Source organism: Crinia signifera, chromosome 5 (assembly GCF_055691185.1).
Source record: "Crinia signifera chromosome 5, ASM5569118v1, whole genome shotgun sequence".
NCBI lineage: Eukaryota > Metazoa > Chordata > Amphibia > Anura > Myobatrachidae > Crinia > Crinia signifera.
This window is the reverse complement of record NC_139221.1, coordinates 169,542,548-169,562,927: the sequence shown is the minus strand read 5'-3', so window position 1 is coordinate 169,562,927 and position 20,380 is coordinate 169,542,548. Positions and strand designations below refer to the sequence as shown.

Here is a 20,380-nt window from a genome sequence, read left to right as displayed (position 1 = left end):
AACTCCACCATCCACAGTATCCCCACACCTGCCACACCCCCCCAAGCACCTCACCCACACAATAAAGGCGTTCACAGGCTAAGGGGGCGGAGCCCCTTACAACGGTGTGAAGAGCGCCCGTAGGGCTCGATGAATCACCTTGTATATATATATATATATATATATATATATATATTTGCACAATATGTTGCAAATGAGTGAAGCAAAGATTGTCTCATATGCCTTCCAAAATAGCCCTTTATGAAAAGATATGTGGTGCAAGATGGAATTGTCGTTCCACCCATTTATATGTTGCATATTTAGAAAAACACATAGGCCAGTATTCAATGGCCGGGATCGTGGCCGGCAGCGAATCCTGTGTTGGATTCGCTGCACTTTCGCACGCAATTCTCCTTAGGGAGATTCGCCCGGCAGCCGCCCCTCCACCCTATTAAACGCCTCAGGGGCTCTCTGCCCCTGGCTGAGAATTTTAACACTCCCCTCCCCCCCCCCCCCCGGCGAATGCCACGGGGAGCTGGGGGATGGCTGCAGGCAGGGAGATGGAAGCCTCCCTGCCTGCGCCGGACACTGTGGGGGTGAAGGAGGGCTGGCACTGACTCAGGGAGAGCCCCCTAGAGCTGGCAGGGGGCTGGGATAGGAGCTACTGCACTCACTGGTCCCGATCCTGCATATGTAAAGATCGAGACATGAGTGCAGTGATTATATGAATATTAATGAGCGGCTACCGGCTCACGCCCCCTGCTGGCGAATGTTTATAAAAAAAATTTATACACATTCACCAGCAGGGGGCGGGCACATGAATAAAAATAGCATGCCCATGAATAAAAATAGCATGCCCCTTCAGAGAAAAAAAAATCTGATTTTTTGACACAAAAAAAAAAACCTTTATTTTAAAAGATCACTTTCCAGTTCACCTAAAAAAGATGATGAATGTAAAATGGAGAATCATGGCGAAAATCAATGGAGAAAGCAGTTCTCCATTTGAGTATTGAATACACTCTCGGCGAATCCCAGTGAAAACCCCATTGAAATACACCAGCGAATTGCAGCGAGCATGAAGCGGAGAACTGTCCGGCATTCACTGGTCGCTTTCGGCGAACAGTGAACATTGAATAGGGTGAATCAGATTTTCAGTGAAAAAAATTCACGGCAAGGAGTGAAAGCAACCCAATTCGCCGAAAAAACGGTTAATCGGGAGCATTGAATACTGGCCATACAGTTTAACAATCCAGGCACAATAGTGGCAGCAATAGAGACACTTTTGTGGTTAAAGTACTTGACTTGGGTCCACACAAATCAGGATTTTGGAAGTACTTTCTTTGATCACTAATGGGGTTGATGATGAGTGTGTTAATAACATTATAATAAATGTCATCAATTTTCCAAAAATAACATTGGTCACCAGCATTTTGTTTGACAGTCATTAGGTCGACACCATTAGGTCAACATGCATTTTGGTCGACATGAGTCTAGGTCGACATGCAGGAAGGACGACATGCATCTATGTCGACAGGGTCATTAGCTTTCTCCACCGCCAATAACAGCCTGTGTCGCGCTGTCCCTGCGCTACAGAGGCTGAGAGTGTCTTGGGTTTATGCGTCTCCATGGAGACGCATCGGCCAATCACATTATCAGCCTCTGTAGCGCAGGGACAGCGTGACACAGGCTGTTATTGGCGAAGGAGAAAGCCGGTTCAGCCCGCTGTCAGTGCGGGCTGAGCCGGCTAATCAGGAGGGTGGACAGCGCTGGATCCTGGAATGGTGAGTATGTTGGTGTAAAAGTGAGGTGTGTGTATGAGCATGTAATAAAGTTGTACTTCTCTGTGTGTGTCTTTTTTTTAACATTCTTTTTACAGGTGGGCCCATTAATGCCCCGCATGCTGGGACTTGTGGTTCTCCAAGTCCCAGCCAGCGGGGGAGGTCTGCTGGCACTTGTAGTTCTCCTGCATAAAGCAATGTTACAGATGTGAGATTTAACCCCATCAGGCTGGCGTCCACTGGGCACGGACGCCGGTGACAGCCCCGGGTTTCAGCCCTAGATGGGTGAAGCCTTGGGGGGCTTTTTTGGGGGGGTCCCCACTCCTTCAGGTACCCCATCCAAGGCTGACCAGCCACGGTGCTCATGTTTTGGCCGGGGGACCTTATGTAAAAAGTGTCCCCCGGCTGTGGCATAACACCGCGGGCTGTTGGAGCCCGGTGCTGGTTTCAAAATACAGGGGACCCCCAGATTTTTTGTCCCCCGTATTTTTGGAATCAGGACCGGTCCACGAGTCCGGGGCTGGTTTCAGAAATACGGGGGACCCCTACGCTTTTTGTCCCCCGTATTTTTGGAACCAAGTCCAGCTCAATGAGCCTGGGGCTGGTTATGCTCAAGAGGGGGGGACCTCACGCCGTTTTTTTTTGTTTACAAACACAAAATCGCACATTACATCAAATTCACACATTTTCATGCCTAAAATTTGCACATGTTCATGCCTAAAATTCGCACATTATCACTTAATCGCACTTTTCTTTCTGGAACAGGCACCTCATTAAATATGCGAATCCGCAACAAAAAGTGCGATAATGGACGATTTTGAATGTGCGAAAAACATTCTATTAAATGTCACCCCAATAGCTTCTCCTCAGGGATGCCTGACCGTTCTGAGCATACAGTTTTTCATCCTTAGGGTCTTATTTTGATTCATTCGGTTGATGTTTAGTGTCTGCGCATGCGCGTTTCTGCGCATGTGCAGACACAGGGTGCGTGCACTCTCGGCGAACTTTCGGTTCGCCGGGTGCACGCACTCTACATGCCGTGAGGGGGCGGAGAAGGGCGGGGGTTGCCGGGCAGCACCATTAGCATATGGGAACGCCCAGCATTCCATGGGCGTTCCCATGAGAACGCTGGGCGTTCCCAGGCTAATGAGGCCATGACGGACATGCGGGGGGCGGGCATCTGACATCACCTGATGTCAGCTGCCCGTCCTGTCCTTGCACAGGGCGCCCGCAGTTTAGAGTGACTATATAGGTCACTCTGAACTGCGTGCACGGGAGAAATCATTCGATAGTTGGGGACCATCAAATGATTTCTCCCTGTCTGCGAATGGGTGATTATGTAAATCATCCATTCGCAGCCATGTGGGGGGCACGGCGTGCGAGGGGGGGGGCCGGCACTGCAGGTGGAGGGCGGCATGTGATGGACTTGCAAGGCTGCGAATTTCGTAGCCTTGCGACTCAATCAGAATAAGGCCCTTAGTGTTTTCATTTTTTTACACCTCTTCCACACTTAGGGGGTTATTCTAGTTCACTCGCAAAGGCACAATCACTCTCGAATGGACAAAACCATATGCACTGTAGGTGGGGCAGATGTAACATTTGCAGAGAGAAATCGATTTGGGTGAAGTTTGTACTTCAAACTGATATCTATATTGCAGTGTAAAAATAAAGCATCCAGTATTTACCAGGGTTGCCATCCTTTAGGGTCTCCTCTCCGGGAGAAGCCCGTAACAGACGCGTACCACTGCCCCTCGCGGGCTCGCTGCGCTCGCCACGCTTCAGGTTGGCGTTCATAGTGGGGGTGCATTTAACATTGTAAGCCCCCATTAGGGTGCTTATACAATTAAACAACGTATAGGGGGCTTATACAATTTAAAATCGCATCGCTGCGCATCGGGTGTATGCCATGCGATGGCATGCAATGCGATTATATGTCGTGCGACCTAATATCGTGGGCGCCGTGATAATACACAAGTACTGCAGATTGTTAGCAGATCGTGTGATCTGCTAACAATCAGGATCGTTCTGGTGTGTACCAGGCATTAAATATAATAAGCACAATCCTAGAGCCACTAAGGGTTTGAAGAAGAGGTTTAGAAGTAATTTGAGAAGTACTCAAGCTATGCAACAAGAATATTACTGGAGGAAAAAAAAGTAAAAGCAAAATAATTGTAGAAAAGAATTGCAGTATTCATAAATTAACAATAGCAAATATGAATGATGTAAATGTCTGCACTGGCTTGTTCAGTGAAAGTTGCTCTAACACACAATGATTTGTATAGCAGTCATTTTATCTAAATTCCAGTTTTTGTAATCGACAAAATTGGCACTGACAAAGCTTGTTTTGTGCCATCCATAACTAGAGTCAGTTTACCTAAGCAACAGCTTTGGCATAGACAGCAGTGTCAACGGACTTGGCGGATAGTAATTGATGGTCTCTACCAGCCTACAAATTATTTTTATTCCCTAACAGACTGGTATTAGAAGAGGATGAATAGCTACTTCAAGCTGAAAGATTCCACTATTTGTATTTAATCTACTTGTGTTCTGAAACCTCCACGTCTCTTTTCACAAATGTTACTGATACAACTGTTTTTTTCTAGACTAGCTGAAAGAAATGATCCTTCTCACCTTCTGCTTTGTTTTAAATAATACCATCAATTACATTTGTTAATAAGTATATCTGTGGATTTGTAAAAGCATAGCCTCATATTTTTTCACCACATATACAGTAGGATATGCTTTGCTCAATAAGTAAAATTCAGATTTGTGCTATTAAAATGCTATTTCTATTTTACAAATATTGAACAATTGTTATCCTGCCAATTGTCTAACTTGAACTATGAAATGGTCTCAGAAATATAGTAATTTTATATAGAGTACATACATATATAGTCACGCTTATCTAGCCTGTTGGTCCAGCATCCTGCCTTCCTTGTCCTGCCATGAGAAATGTCCTGTTATGGCACATTAAGGCGTACTATGGTGAAAGCAGTAAGTACACTGCTCCAATAATGAAAACGACATTACAGTGCTGCAAATGGATATGTCCGCCTTTGCTTACACATTACCTGTACAGTATGCAGAGCTTACTGTAGTTCCATAAGGGTGGGCTTCCATCTGCCTGATAGTCTTAGCCTGCCACCATGTTGTACAGCAGTGGTTCCCAAACTTTTTTAATCACGGCACCCTAAAGTATCATAATATTTTTCCCGGCACCCCTAGGCCAACAGATGGTTACTAATTTCAGGAAAAATATTAAATGTTTAATTGTTTTCCTTAGGTCCACTTATGTGGTGAGGAACATGATTCACTTCTGTTTACCCACATATTCTTAATTGGAAGCCACAAGCACTGATTTTGCCTATTTCATTGGCCATAAATAACGAATTGGTTCTGGACCACCTACCTGAGGCACCCCTGCAAGTGCTCCAAGGCCCAGGGAGCCTAGGCGCACAGTTTGGGAACCACTGTTGTACAGTTATTATGCTATGTAGATTTTCATTCAGCCCCAGGGACTCGATGGGGAAATGTATGCTGAGTTTTGCTCCATAAAAGATAGCAAAGCTCAGCTCACATTTTCCTAATGAGAATTCAAATGCTGCTAGGTGATGGTGGGCTCCCTCGTGGCTGATAATCTTGGCTCCACCACAATATACAACACAGATAATCTATACCAGGTTGAACTAGATGGACTCAAGTCTTTTTTCAGCCTTACCTACTATGTAACTATGTATGTAATATTGTACAGTAATTATGCTACATGGACGCTCATTCAGCCCCAGGGACTCGGTGGGGAAATGTATGCCGAGCTTAGCCCACTGTTATGGAGCTAAGCTCAGCATACATGTCCCCACCAAGTCCCTTGGGCTGAATGAGTGTCTACATAGCATAATTACTGTACAATGAGGTGGCAGGACGAGAATGGTTGATTATATACTGTAGCATACTTAATTTACAAAATGGTAAAGTAGTTATTTGACTATATTACTGTACTGTATTTAATTGGAAACCTTAGGCATGCGCAATAGGGATTCCAAAAGCAATATCTGATGGATGAACATAAGCATTACACTTCCCAGCAACGCCATGCCCCACACTAGCAAGGTTGTGCAAAACTTTGCCATGCTGCGAAACCCCTCATCTGTAGGTCCAACTGCCATAGGTAAGACAGATGTGCATATAGTGTATACAACTGCCAAATGTAAATGCAGGTTGATGATCTAGAAATGCACATCCTAATAATATACATGTATCATGAAGTGCTATCATGCTGGGACCTGTAGTTCTACAAAGCAAGACATGCAGTGCTGATGCACACTCCATAATATTAAGCTCTGCTATTTCATACAGAACAATCAATTGAGGTTCTTGGAATATTTGTTGGCCAAGTAATTTTCACCCACCAAACTTGTGACCTTGGAAATTTTCTGGTGGGTCCCTAATACTAAGTTTGAACCTGGGGCGCAGCACCCCAAAAAAGCCAGCGAAAGCCAGTCACCTCAGGGCAGCACACAAGGTAAATGCTAAGGTACTGTATTAGTGGGCTAATAAGAAAAAAGCAATAGCTGCCAAATGCATTAGCCTTCGTGTTCATTACCCATGCTGAATGCTGGGGTAATAATTTACAAGACTTAGTTTTGTAAATGTGTGCCCCTTTACAAAACCTAGTTTGGCTGGCTTCTCGCATGGCTGCAAAACTCTGTCTATTACATTTGGACCCACTTGTTTTATGCCCATAGCCCACTGGAGGGTGGAAGTTGGAGCTGGTGCGTGTCCCCCCCCCTGGATGGGATGGAGGTGAGCAGTAATTCCCCCCCCCCCCATGGAGTGACTTCGCGGCCGCATCGCCCATCCCCCTGCCCCCTGTGGAGTGACTCGGCATACCACACACTGGGGCCTTATTCTGGTTGGTGCGGCCGGACCGTACGCGTACGTCCCGGGATTTTTTATGATCTGCGCATGCGTACATTCGCTAATGCGCAGGCGCGAACACTCCACAACGCTTACGGACGGGTCTCTACGTGCGAAAAAACCTGTACGCGAGTGTACGGGCATTGGGGGCGGCATAGGGGCGTGTTGAGGGGAGCGGCCGAAATAATGATGGAAAATGGGCGTAAACATGGGCGTACACGGGGGTGTGCACCAAAAATGAGCGGTGCTACTACCGCACGATCGACTAAAGCACCGTTCATTTCGGACACAAAACAGGCGGCCGCCAACCGCCATCTCAGACCACCCCTACAGATACCGCATGCCAGCGTGCGCCTGGGTTTGCTAATTTACGCTGATTACTACTCAAACACATACACCTGAATGTAATAACCAATGCTGCAGTCTATTAAGTCCAAACCATGATTTCACTACCTGCAAGCCACACACAGCACTCAAACACATTGGAAGCTTATCTTTCTATACTTCTCTACATTTAAAGGTTTGTTTAATTTAAGCTAAGAATCTTTTTAAGACCTGCTTATATATGCTAAGGTAGCTATTTGTTAAACAGTTATACACATTCACTACGTGCTTTCATAGACTTTACACAGTAGCACACTCAATCTACACAAGTCGACATGTGTCAACGTGTTCACTCTAATACAAACATAGGTTTTGTATTTAGGATACAATAACATAAACCACATCTAACACCTACAAAGGATGTTTCAGCAATGTTTTAAGCCCATGCCCACTATTTTGCACATTAATTAATTCAATCAATTAATTAATTTTCATAATTATAGTTGAAAGGCAAGATTTGCAGGTCCATATATGTGAAGGGTATGTCAGCGTACACGGACGTACGCTCACTCTCACGAGCGGTGACATAAGCTGACTTTTCTATTGAAAACAATAGGGACCCGTCCGTGCAAGCTGGCGTACGCTCAGATAGCCGCAAGAAGTCGGTGGGAAGACGGACGAGAGACGTCCGTAAACGGTGGTGTACGCTCAATTGTACGCCAGTTGTCGGAGTGTAAGGGCTGGCCCGTCCGTGTACGTTGGCGTACGCACAATTGTACGCCACTCCCCTTTGACGTTGTTTCTGGCCGTACATATGCGGCTGAGTTGTGGGTGGACTTAACCCCAACGGCCGCGTATGGATAGCGTACGTTAATAGCGAACGTACGCACGTTTGGCCGCTACGATCAGAATAACCTCCACTGTGTGCACTATCTGTTCCTGCAGTGGGTCCCGGGACACCCCCCACCGCGTGTTGAGCGACCCGGCAGCAGCAGCCCATGTCCACCGCAAGGGTTGCACCGCATTGCTCGGACACCCCTCCCCGCGTGTGGAGCGACCCGGCAGCAGCAGCCCGTGTCCACCGCACGGCCTGCACCACATCGCTCGGAACCCCCACCACCACCCCGTATGTGGAGCGACATGGCAGCAGCAGCCCGGGTTCGCCACATGGCCTGCACCACATTGCACTCGTACCCCCCGTGGAGTTATGGCGCATCACCCTGGGTGCTCCGGTGCCTTGCACCGGCCCTGCCATAGCCGCAACAATAATTAGTATCTGGGTAAAAAATATTTGTCTGAAAGAGATGTCCAATTTCTATATGCATGATATGATCGAGCATCTACACCAACAGCACAACCATGACATTCCCATGAGATAGAAGGTATTTTAGCTTGCATTGTCACTGCTCAGTTACTTCCCAGAAATAACTATTTCATGTACAGTGTCATTTTACCTGACGTCGGGATCCCGACTGTTAAAACACCGACAGACGGGTTCCCGACGGCCACCAGCTATTCTCCCTCGTGGGGGTCCACGACCCCCATAGAGGGTGAATAGAATAGGTGGCGAACATAGCGAGCCACCGTGCCCACAAGGGGCTTTGTTGCACTCGCCATGCTGTCTGAGTCCGGCCAGTCGGATCCCAATGTCGGAAACCTATACCACACCCATCTGGTGTGTGTGTGTGTGGCGGGGGGGGGGGGGGGTATTGGACTTCCATTATACACACTTCGCAGCAAACCTTTTGCTCTGGGTGGGGCTATCAATTTAGGCCCAAACACTAGTCTGCTATATCTCTATTTAACCTGTAAATAGAAGGCTGATTGTTGTGTATAGCTGAAGTGTGGTAGCATAAATGGGAGATAACAGAAGGACAACTACATACCTCCCAGCATGACCCTCTCCAGGACTGCTCTTTTTCTGGACTTTTTAATTTATGATTACTATCACCTCTGTTGGAACACCTTTCTTCTCAACTAACCTGTTTAAAACAGGTGATTGCAATCATTAATTAAGAGGAAAGTCCAGAAACAGAGCATTGTGTTCCTTCTGGAGAGGGTCCTATTTGGAGGTATGCAACTATCTATCTTTTAACCACCCCAAAATGTACTGCGTGTATATGATGGGAGACATAAAAAGGGAGTTAAAGAATTCAACACCTACTGAATGCACAGCTTGGACACCCCTCACTAAGCTTGTTAAACAGAGAAGGAAGGGCTTCTCTGTTTAACAAAATTAAACAATTTACATTTTCTCTGTAAGAAAAATAGCTACAATGGTATATTCAATACCTCCACCCCTGTGTCAAGGATGTTGTGTGATAATTTAAACACACAGCCCTCCGATCCACAGATAGGAAGAGGAAAGAAAAACCAAAAAAATTTGGCGCACAATACAGAATAAAATAAAATAAACGGTGTCAAATTATTAAGGTGTCACCTGCAGCTCTCAGCTGAGGACCTCTGTGTCACTCAAGAAATTCAAAGATATTGTTTTTAAACACTATTATGTTTTAAGAGAGCGCACATATGACACCTATATATTTTTTAAAACACTGGTATTATTTATTAATATATCACGTAAAATTCAACATGAATAAAAAATCACAATTAAAAAGGAACAAGGAGAAGCCGTGAGAGGTATTATCAAAGCACAAATGAACTTCAATAGTGGACACAGTCTCTGAAGTGGGACTATTATTAGCAATCACAAAGTCCATACAGCGACTTGCTCCAATAGGCAGGCTCCACACAATTAATTTGATAGTACTGATACTTCCAATTTGTTATAATTGTAACTTCCGTTATGATGTTGCAATATTGGGCACAATTCCCTCAGTAAATAATAGACACAGTCTTCAGGATATGGTTATAAATTGGTAATACTAGCCATTTGGAATGATATTATAAACATACCAAGCCCAATTTGTAGGAAGCCACAGAGGACCAACAGACGGTGATTTGTAGTCCTTGGTTGCAGGGGACCACACGGGATAGGTAGGCAGAGGGTCGCTGTGGGATATGCAGACCGCAGCGTGAGACCAGCTCACTTCCAACTGCGTCTGCGAGTAGTCCGCTTGCACTCAGCTGGGGGCGGACACTCCTTAATGCAGTCTTGTTAACACTGCTGCCTTATATTCTCCCGTTCCTCCGCAATAGTACATAGCAATAGTACATAGCAATAGTTTGTGGATTAATCGCTGCTGAGGCAGATGTTAGCCAGGTCCAATGCGTGTGGCTAAATACAGATGATGATCTGCCAATAGTTAAAGTCCATACCACCACAAACAATTCCTTGGTATTTTAGAGGCTCTTGACGCGTTTCTCTGCCATGTATTTTGGCAGTTTCTTCAGAAGATAACCCCAGGTAGAAAGGAGGTGTTTAAAACGGCCTGCTAGCCAATCACATGTAGATACATAATTAAGACACCTGTTTTAAACTTCACGTGTAGTGATGGCAAGTTTTATACTCCTAATAAAGCAATAATATAGTGATGTATAGCAAGTGCAAACAAAATTAAAGAACATAAGAAATTCTCGTAAACTTAGGAAAAAGAAATATAGTTCAATTACTGCATAATGATAATGGTAACAATTTACCAGCAGTCTCTCAGCAGTTTTCTCTGTAACAATTTCAACTTCACTAAATCCATATAAGTCCCCTTCTTTCCATATTGACTCTATTTTTATGAACAACAGTGTACTAGTGTACTGGAGCCATGGTTTCTTGACCCTGTGCATGCCCCCCCCCACCACCACCTTGCTGTCACTCGTGCCCTCCGCACGGCGGCGGCTCTCCTTGCACTGGATGGGGGTCTGATGCCTTGCTGGAGGTTGGTGGTCTCTGTGGGGGACCAGTGGCAGCAGCCCGCAGGAGTTGTGTGGTTTGGTTTCTGTTCGGCATTGCGAGGCCAGCGCCGCTATTTTGGATATTGGGTAAAAGTGCTGTTGGCCAGTCTGCACTCCTTTCCTGTACTTCCAACTCTCAGCCTATGGGAGGTTAGCCCTGGGTATATAGCCTGGCCTTTCTGACCAAGAAGCTGTCAGTCCAAAGTGTCTCTTCATCTGTGCACTACTTGGAGCCTGCAGATTCACTAGGACTATTCTGGTTACTCTGCTCAGTATGCCACAGTTCCTCCAAGAAGTCATAGCTATTGTTATTTGAAGTCTATTATTTCCAAGAGGTTTTGTCTTGTATATTCTAATTTGTAATCTTTATGAACAATAATTTCTTAAAACATGCTTGATTTAATCCTAAATCGTCAGTCTCTATTACTCCTGCTATACCACCGATTCCATCAAACACTACAGTTGTGACAGTTTGGACTGACCCAATGGAATTGGGCAGTAATACAGGAGCCACAGTCCATGCCCTCCAAAGTATTCTTATCACTTGGGGCAGCTTGAGGATTCCCATCTACTGATGGTGCAATGTCTTCAAAGTCTGGTCCAACCACCTCCATCAGTAACATAATTTCCACCTGTAACCCCAACACCTATACTAGAATTTTCTACAGCCACCTCCGCTCACCTTCCAACTCCAAACAAATTCAATGGAAACTCTAAAGCTTGTCAAGGGTTTTTAAATCATTGTGAGGTGCATTTTTCTCTTCAAATTTCCTTCAGACAAGTCTCGGGTGGCATATATTGTTTCCTTACTATCCGGATTTGCATTGGAGTAGGCATCGGAGTGGTCTGATTCAATATTATCTAACTACTCGTTCTTTGTCTCCTCTTTCAAAAGAGTCTTTGATGAACCAGGAATAGTTTCCTCAGCCGCTACAGATAAATTAAGAATATGTAGGCCACCAGCAAGCCAGTATGTCATACAGTTTCAAATCTTAGCCTCAAAATTGAACAGGAATTAATATCAGCTTTCTGGAATGGTCTGTCTGGAAGACTTAAGGATGACCTGGCTACCAGAGACCTACCAGCTAAGTTGGACAATCTAATTTCACTCTGCAACAAGGTAGTGTTGTGCTATCAGAAGCGACGAATGGAACAGAGTAGGAATGACTGATTTAAATCTCGGGCACCTTACATTCAAGTAGTGAATGACCGATGCAAATAAACTGTTTTTGTTTATTCCCAGAAGAGAAGTTACGTTGATGTAACGAGAATCTCTGCATGTACTGTGCTTCAACCAATCATCTTGTCCTCATTGTCCGTGAAACGCCTCCTCCTGGGCCACCAGAGAGGTCTGCGTAGAAGAACTTTGCTCTAAATCCTCTCACTCCAGTCCTACAATGTCTGTGATTCTTCAGTCTACTCAGGGTACCGTAGTAATCATAGCACTCATTGACTCTGGTGCCGCCAGGAACTTTTCTTCTCGTCTCATCTCTCTGTATTCTTTCCCAACCAAGTACCTGGAACAGCCTCTATATCTAACTGCTGTAGATGGTAGTAGGATTAATAATGGCTAAGTCACCCAACAGTATCTTCCCATTCCACTACAAGTTGGAGCCCTTCATCGAGAGTTGTTAAAATTTCTGTTAATTCCTTAGTCATCACATGATTTAGTTTTGGGATTGCCATGGTTAATAAGACACAATCCTCACATGGTGGTTAAAGCCTGGGGTCCAGCCTGTGCCAAGAGATGCATCACACAGATCAAACCTCTTCATCAGATTTCTTCTAGTACTGGTCCTCATATGCCTGCACAATACATCTCTTTCTCTGATGTCTTTAGTAAAGGTGCTGCAGACACGCTACCTTCTCATAGAGATTGGGCTTGCCCAATAGAATTTATACCTGGGAAGACTCCACCCTGTAACTGGATATACCCACTTTCCATACCTGAGACTGAAGCTATGTCCAGTTATATTCAGGAAAGTTTAAAGAAAGGTTTTATTCGACCATCTACATCCCTGGTGGGAGAAGGTTTCTTTTTTGTTAAATAGAAAGATGGAACACTAAAACCATGTATCGACTATCGAGCTCTTAATGATATCACCTTGAAAAACTGCTACCCATTACCTGTAATTTCAGAACTTTTTGACAAAGTCAAAGGAGAAGTCCTCTTTACAAAACTTGATCTCAGAGTTGCTTATATACAAATATGGTCCAGGGATGAGTGGAAGACTGCATTCAATACACATGATGGGCATTACGAGTACCTTGTAATGCCCTTCGGCCTATGTAATGCTCCAGCAGTGTTTCAATGATTTATTAATTATACCTCAGTTGTAGTGTATCTTGATGACAAATTGATATATTCTCTCAGTCTTCAGCTTCATCGTCAAATTGTATGATAAGTTCTTTCCCATCTACGCCAAAAATCAATTACAGTATATTGCAATTTATTTTTTAAACTTTTTCTTTGCCTTATCTTGGATATATCCTTATTGCTACTGGGTTACAGATGGACCCAGAAAAAGTCAAAGCTATTGTAGATTGTGCTCCTCCTACCACGTTATAAGGAGTTTATCATTTTCTTGTATTCTCAAATTATTATAAACGCTTCATTCGTGACTTTTAATCCATTGTAGCTGCGCTCACTGCTTTGACTCAAGGGAGCTGATCCTTCTCAATGGTCATCTGAAGCAAAGGTCGCTTTCACATGACTCAAAACAGCTTTTATCTCTGCACCAATATTACAACAGCCAGATTTGAATAGACCTTTTTTCTTTGAGAGGGCAGAGGGAGTAGCAGCCATTCTATCGCAGAAGGATAAAGAATCTATATTACATCCACATGGGTACTTTTCAAAGAAATTCCTACCTGCTGAAATTACCGAATTGGTGAACAAAATTCACTGGCAATCAAATTAAAATTAGCAAATTCTGTCTGCCCCAACTCTGGTGTAACCAGGTCTTATGGTGGGACAAGGTATTGGAGATCCTAATGGAACAGTCAAAATGTAAAACTGATTGACAGGTACCTTACTGGGAAAAACACTAACTGCTCCTGAACCAATCTAGGGAAATAAGTAATCAAACATATAAGCGACCTTGTTGCATACATAAGAAAACTAACACCATGCAACAACAATCTAACAACACACAAAGACACAGTTAGCCACACTGAAGGTAGAGACAATTACCATATAAGGAAACTAACCCAGAATGAGTAAACATATGCAATGGTGCAGGCCTGTGCCAAAACTTCTAAAGGGAGAACTAAGCTGGAACAGACTGGCAAGAAAAACATGTGAACTCCATCCAACATAAGCAGACCCAAAATAATATAAAAATGAAACCAGGGCTCCAACGTGGAGTACTTACGATACCGGAATCGGATGGGGACAGACCACAAGGGAACTCAGAAGACCAGGACAGGCAGTAAGAGAACCCAAGTGCTGATGATTAGGACGGATCAGGATGTCAGGAAACAGTAGCAATACAGGTGACTATCCAGAAATGGGACCTGGTAACTGACTGAATGCTGCCTGCATGCATACAAGAACAGGCCTGGAACACAGGACACTGGATTGCCCAGATAGACCAGACTGCTTAAAGCAGTGAACAAGGAGCTGGGTGCTGGTAACTGGATTCTGGAAGCTAGCGCCTGGAAACAGAAACTGACTCTTGGACAGAAACTAAAGCTATAACAAGCACCAGTCTCTTGATCTGCATTCACTATCAAGGAAGCAAGAACTAATTAAGATTACTGGACAAGCACAAGCCTCCTGCTGCACTGATTAACTGCAGGTGAACTGCCCAAAGCAAAGTGTCAGCCACGTCATTTACGCACAGCCAGGACACATTACTTCTGGCCAGCCGTGTGACATCAGTTCCACCCTGTGTTGTTCCCCTGCAGCTGCCTGGCAGTTGCTACAGCTACAGGGAATACCAGGTGGCGTGCGCTCGGCCACCTGAAGTAATTATGTTTAGGGGGTGCAGGTTCTAATGGCAGCGGCTGATTGGCCAGAGTATTCCTTTTAAGAGATATGGCCCAGCTCAGCACCACCATTGATATTGCCTTGTTTAGGTATTCACTTGCCCCTCTGTCCTTGTCTGTTACAGTCGGTTCCTGTGTCCTGTCAGCCAGTTAATGTCCTTCCCAGCCTGCCTCTTTCCACCTGCAGCTGCTGGAAGTCTGCTGGTCCTTTTTCCAGTGTGAGGTCACATAAGTGCTCCATTGGAGCCTGGCTCTTTATTATCTTTATTCTCATTGTCTTGTTGTTAGCTTGCTATTTTTGCTATTCTCATTCACTTGGGATTCTCTTTGTTCTGTTCCTCCCCGACATGGTGAGGCACTCAGAACTTTATATCTTTGGTTGTTTTGTGTACTGTCCTTTGTATCCTGTTTACGTTATCCCGTTATTATTCAGTATTCTCAGGGTAGGTGTTGTTGGAGGTACCACATTTCTTGTGTCTTTTGTGCTTGAGACTCGGTCACCTTTCCCCATTCTTGGCCTCGTGCCATTAGGTAGGTTGTTTTCCCAGACAGGCCTCTGTAGTTAGATCTCCTTTTGATTCCTTGCCTTGATTGCTGACTCCTTGTCACCTCCTAAGACCTGGTTTCACCGGAGTTGGGGAGGGCCTAATTAGCCCCTTCAAACATGGCAATTATACAGATGGAGCACCTCTCAGCCAGCACTTGGGCTTGCCAGAATGCCCCCGCTGGCGCTCCATCTGACTGGGACGTGTGAGCGGCCCACACATGCGTGTCTCAGTTTCCGGGTCGCCGGGAATGCGAACCCTGCCCGTATCCTCTTCAGGGATATGGGCAGAGTGGGGAGGTGGGATCTGATGGTGTGGACCGATGGCAAAGCGGTGGGGACCGTCAGGGAGCTCTGCAGTAAAGGGATGCATGCGCGTCTCATGGGTGTGCATCCCCTACCAGGGGCTGGCGGCTGGTGATTACACCGCCAGCCCCTGCAAGAATGTAGGGCACTCCATCTCTAGGTGTCGAGTTGTCAACAGTTATAGAGATTCAGGATGGTAACTGTTCTTAGCTGGTGGGAATATAAGTAATTCCATTTTGGAAATATTGATTTTTGAGGTAGCGAGAAGACATCCAAGATGAGATGGCAGACAGGCATTCAGAAACTCGGTCCAAAACCACTGGTGACAACCACTGGGGTTGATAGATAGCTTTGAGTATCATCCGCATATAAATGATACTGAAATCCGAAAGAGCTGATGAGTTTGCCAAGAGATGAGGTATAGATTGAGAAAAGCAGAGGACCTAAGACTGAGCCTTGTGGATCTCAAACTGACAAAGGTAGTGAAGAGGAAGTAGAGTCAGAGAAGCGAACACTGAAAGAGGGATCAGATAGGTGAGATGTGAATCAGGAAAGGGCTGTATCATTAAGACCTAGGGAGTGCAGTGTTTGTATGAGAAGAGTATGATCAACAGTGTCAAACGCAGCAGAAAGACCTAGGAAAATAAGTAGTGAGTAATGGCCTTTAGACTTGGCAGTTACCAGATCATTCACCACTTTAGTCAGTGCTGTCTCAGTGGAGTGTTGGTAACAAAAGCCTGACTGAAGTGGGTCTAATAGGGTGTGAGGTGTTAAGAAAGTGTGTGAGGCGAGATTAGACAAGTCTCTCCAGTAGCTTGGAGAGGCATGGGAGCTGTTAGAGAGAGAGTTAGGGTCAGAATGGATTTTTTCAGAATGGGAGTAATCACTGCATGTTTGAGCAAAGAAGGAAAAGTACCAGTAGCAAGAGATATAAGAACAGGAGACAGAGTTTTTATGACTTGTGCAGGTATAGGATAGGTAGTTCTTGTGCACTGATAGTAGCCGGTGCGGGAGGAGAGGGAGGGTACAGAAGAGACTTAAATGTGTTAAAAAGTCACTTCAGGGTTGGTTGCATGCAAAGAGATGAGAGATTGGAAGTATGTTTGTTTGGCAATGTCCAAAGCATTGCAGTAGGAGTGGTAGATAGATTTATATGTGAGGAAATCAGTCAGATTACGAGATTTACGCCATTGGCATTCTTCTTTATGTGACTGAGTTTGTAGTTGTCTTGTCATTTTGGTGTGCCACGGCTGGCATCTAAGCCTGCAGGGGGTGTAATGGGTAGCTGGAGCCACTTCATCAAGGGCTGTTTCAAGAATCTGGTACAGGTGGGAAACAGCAGTCAGAGAGGTAAGTGTAGGAATTAGAGAGAGCTGTTGTTGCAGAGAAGTGAAAAGTTGTGGAAAATTAATAGCATTAGTTTTTCTACTGGTTAGAGTAGGCATGCATGATTTCTGTGTCAGTGAGCTAGGGGTAATGAAGAAGAGCGAGAGGGTAATGAGATTGTGATCAGAGAGGGAAGGGAGTGTTAGTAAAATCAGAGGTTGAGCACAGCCTGGTGAAAACAAGATCAAGGCAGTGGCCTTCCTCCTGAGTTGAAGAGTTGAACACCTGCGAGAGGAGGTTGGAGAGAGGAGTTTGGAAGCCTGCAGAGATTGTGGACTGTCAATAGCAATATTGAAGTCACCCAGGATGATGGTGGAGATTTCAGAGAATAAGAGGTTGGGGGGCCAGGCAGAGAAATCTTCCAGAAATTGAGATTTGGAAAGCCCAATTGGGCGATAGATAGCAGCAACACGCAGAGAGAAAGGGGAAAATATCCTAATAGAGTGTACTTCAAATTATGTGAATGTGAGTGAAGGAACTGGTGGTAGAACTGAGTAAGTGAAGGATTGTGACAGTAATATACCTACCCCACCTCCTTTGCGGTTACCAGGCCTGGAGGTGTGGGTAAGGTGGAAGGCACCATGTAACAGAGCTGCAGACGAGGCCCTGTCTGACTGTGTGAGCCAGTTTTCTGTAATGGCCAGAATGTTGAAGTTGTGAGAGATGAAGAGGTTATGAATGGATGTTAATTTATTGCAAACAGAGCGTGCATTCAATAGGGCCCATTGAAGTTACTTGGTGTGTGGTGGGAGGCATGTGATATTTATGAGGTTAGCTGAGTTTCTTTAAAGCTTGGAACCAGTTAAATCTTAGTGGGACAATTGGTTGGGGCCTGGGTTTGGTGATGTGTCACCAGCTAATAAGATTGTAAAGTAGAGATAGATATAGGAGGATGTTTGTGTTTTTTATATTGGTGGTGAGATGTGGATGTGAAAGTACATGTAGAGAAGTAAGGAAAGAGCTCATGAATGTTTGGGAAAGCGGAGTGAATAATAGAAGAGGCAATATGCACAGAGTGGTGAGTGTCAGGGAGATTATAGGATGGGTGAAGTTTAGTGAGAATTCCATGTAATGAAATGAGAAGTAGCAGTTTGGTGAGCATGATTGTGATTGTGTGTATGGCAGTGTTAGGTAGAAAGGATATGTATAATAAAGATGGGTAATAAGTAGAGACAGGATTATATGCAACATAAAAAGCTTGAAATATGCATGCAAATATGCATGAAAAATACTTAAAATATGCATGAAAAGTGTTAAAATATGCTACATTAAATGAAGAAAAAAAGTACTTTTTAACTTATTTATTTAAAAATCAGCATACAATAGTTGCAAATAAACCTCAAAAATAGGCCCACAGCATCTGCAGATGTCTAGTGCTGAAGGACAGGACTTTTTTTCTTCCTGGCTGCTACAGCATACTGCATGATCCAAAGCTGCTCTTGTATCAACTACACGGACCCTCATCTCCAGCGCCGATGGATCAAATGTCAGCATAGCGTGTGAGGGCGGCGCAGTGGAAGGCTTCCTCCCTGCGCCGCATACCCACTGTGACATGGCATTTCCTCCATGCCGCGTGATGTCACAACCCTTCCGCCCGCCTCCTCTGCTGCAGAAGTCTGTCTCTTGGTGTAAAGTCCCAGGCCAGGGGCAGGCAAAGGTTCAGGAGCTCCGTAATGGCATCCGCCCCGACTGACTTTTATCAACATGGATGGGCAGCCTAGAGCAGTGTCAGACATAGCGTACATCCAAGGTTCCCCACTCTGTGCACATATTGCCCCGGCCTGCACACTCTACCACTACCTGGCCAGCACCAGCAGGGCAAAACAGTGCTGTGACTCACGGGTGGGAAGAGGACGGGGCCTAAAATATGCACTATCACTAGATTTTAGGTAAAATATGCAATAACCAGTGAGAATGGGCAAAATATGCAAATGCATATGCAAATATGCAAATGCATATAATCCTGTCTCTAGTAATAAGTATTGTTTTTACCTTGCTTGACGTTGTTCAACTGTTTTTAACTGTTCTTTTAAGAGTAATTGCCACTTTGTAATTTCTACTTTGTATATATAGGGCAGACAGGAGGCAATGAAGAGCAGAATGCTGAAATTTGTAGTGCAGAAATTAGATTCATATACATGGAATATACAGCATAGGGCACACAGGAGGCAATGAAGAGCAGAATGCTGGGATTTGTAGTGCAGAAATGAGATTCAAATACCTAAGATGGAGAGAGAAAAGAAACAAGGTTTCTTCAACAAACAGTCCATATTCAGTGGGATTCATGCAGGATAACTTTTTTGAAACTGTTTTAAGAGTAATTGCTACTTTGTAATTTCTACTTTGTATATTTTATAACTAGATAACTGTCCTGGGACTAAGGGCCTTATTCTAGTTCACTCTTTCTGACAAAATCCTTCTTAGATGGACAAAACCATGTGTACTGCAGGGGGGCAGATGTAAAATGTGCAGAGAATTCAATTTGGGTGGGGTTTTACTTCAAAGTGAGATCTACAGTATATTGCAGTGTAAAAATAAAGCAGCCAGTATTTACCCTGCACAGAAACAAAATAACTCACCCAAATCTAATTTTCTCTGCAGATTTTACATCTGCCCCCCTGCAGTGAACATGGTTTTGTCCATCTAAGGAGGATTTTGTCAGAAAGAGTGAACTAGAATAAGGACCTAAATGCAGATATATATTATGGCTGATTAGGAGAATGCTGGGATTTGTAGTTCAGAAATGAGACACACATACTGTACATGGAATATACAGCATAGGGCACACAGGAGGCAATGAAGAGCAGAATGATGGGATTCGTAATGCAGAAATGAGATTCACATTCCTGGGATGGAGAGAGAAAAGAAACAGGTGATCAGTCCATATTCAGTGGGATTCATGCAGGATAACTGTTTGTTTTAACTGCTCTTTTAAGAGTAAATCCTCGGTACTCTTTACCTAGCACGGCGCCCATCGCGGGCATCGCGGGTACATTTATGTCTGGCCGCGACGCGACCGACGCGATGCCCGCGATTTCCCATTGAAACCCATGTTAAACATGGAAATCGTGTCGGTCGCGTCGCGGCCGGCCATAAATGTACCCGCGATGCCCGCGATGCGATGCTCCCGATTTGCCATAGGAATCAATGTTAAAAGGCCCGATGGACACGATTTTACTGTTAAATGCCTCAATGGACCCGATTTTACCATAGGAAACAATGTTAAATGGGCCTTAGAGCCCAAATAGTTACCCTGAACTCTGAAATGGCCCCCCCAATTGTTTACGCCACCCCACGATCAACGTCAACC

The 20,380-nt window shown here is 44.7% G+C and overlaps 1 protein-coding gene across 6 annotated transcripts in view; it reads left to right on the top strand.

The window, feature by feature from the left end:
• LOC146080714 (poly(rC)-binding protein 3-like) overlaps nt 1-20,380 on the top strand; it is a 517,154-nt gene that overhangs the window by 54,567 nt on the left and 442,207 nt on the right. The window lies entirely within an intron of this gene.